Genomic DNA, 538 nt, shown 5'->3' with positions numbered 1-538 from the left:
GCACAACATTATCGTAGCACAAAAAAACATCTCCGGGGATTAAAACAGAGACAAAGAAAGTTATTAGTTTGTTATTTCTCACAAGCATCTCAACTCGGATCACGACTCATGGACTGAAACATGTAATTGTGAACCATGTTAATTGCTTCAAATATTTTTTTTTCAGCTGTTGTAATTTTCCCTCATCTCCTCACTGTCACACAGGTCAACACTGTACATCCCTCATCTCCTCACTGTCACACAGGTCAACACTGTACATCCCTCATCTCCTCACTGTCACACAGGTCAACACTGTACATCCCTCATCTCCTCACTGTCACACAGGTCAACACTGTACATCCCTCATCTCCTCACTGTCACACAGGTCAACACTGTACATCCCTCATCTCCTCACTGTCACACAGGTCAACACTGTACATCCCTCATCTCCTCACTGTCACACAGGTCAACACTGTACATCCCTCATCTCCTCACTGTCACACAGGTCAACACTGTACATCCCTCATCTCCTCACTGTCACACAGGTCAACACTGTACA

This window comes from Electrona antarctica (genome assembly GCF_951216825.1).
Source record: "Electrona antarctica genome assembly, contig: scaffold_297, whole genome shotgun sequence".
Taxonomy (NCBI): Eukaryota; Metazoa; Chordata; class Actinopteri; order Myctophiformes; family Myctophidae; genus Electrona; species Electrona antarctica.
The sequence above is the reverse complement of the archived record's forward strand: the minus strand, read 5'-3'. Positions refer to the sequence as shown.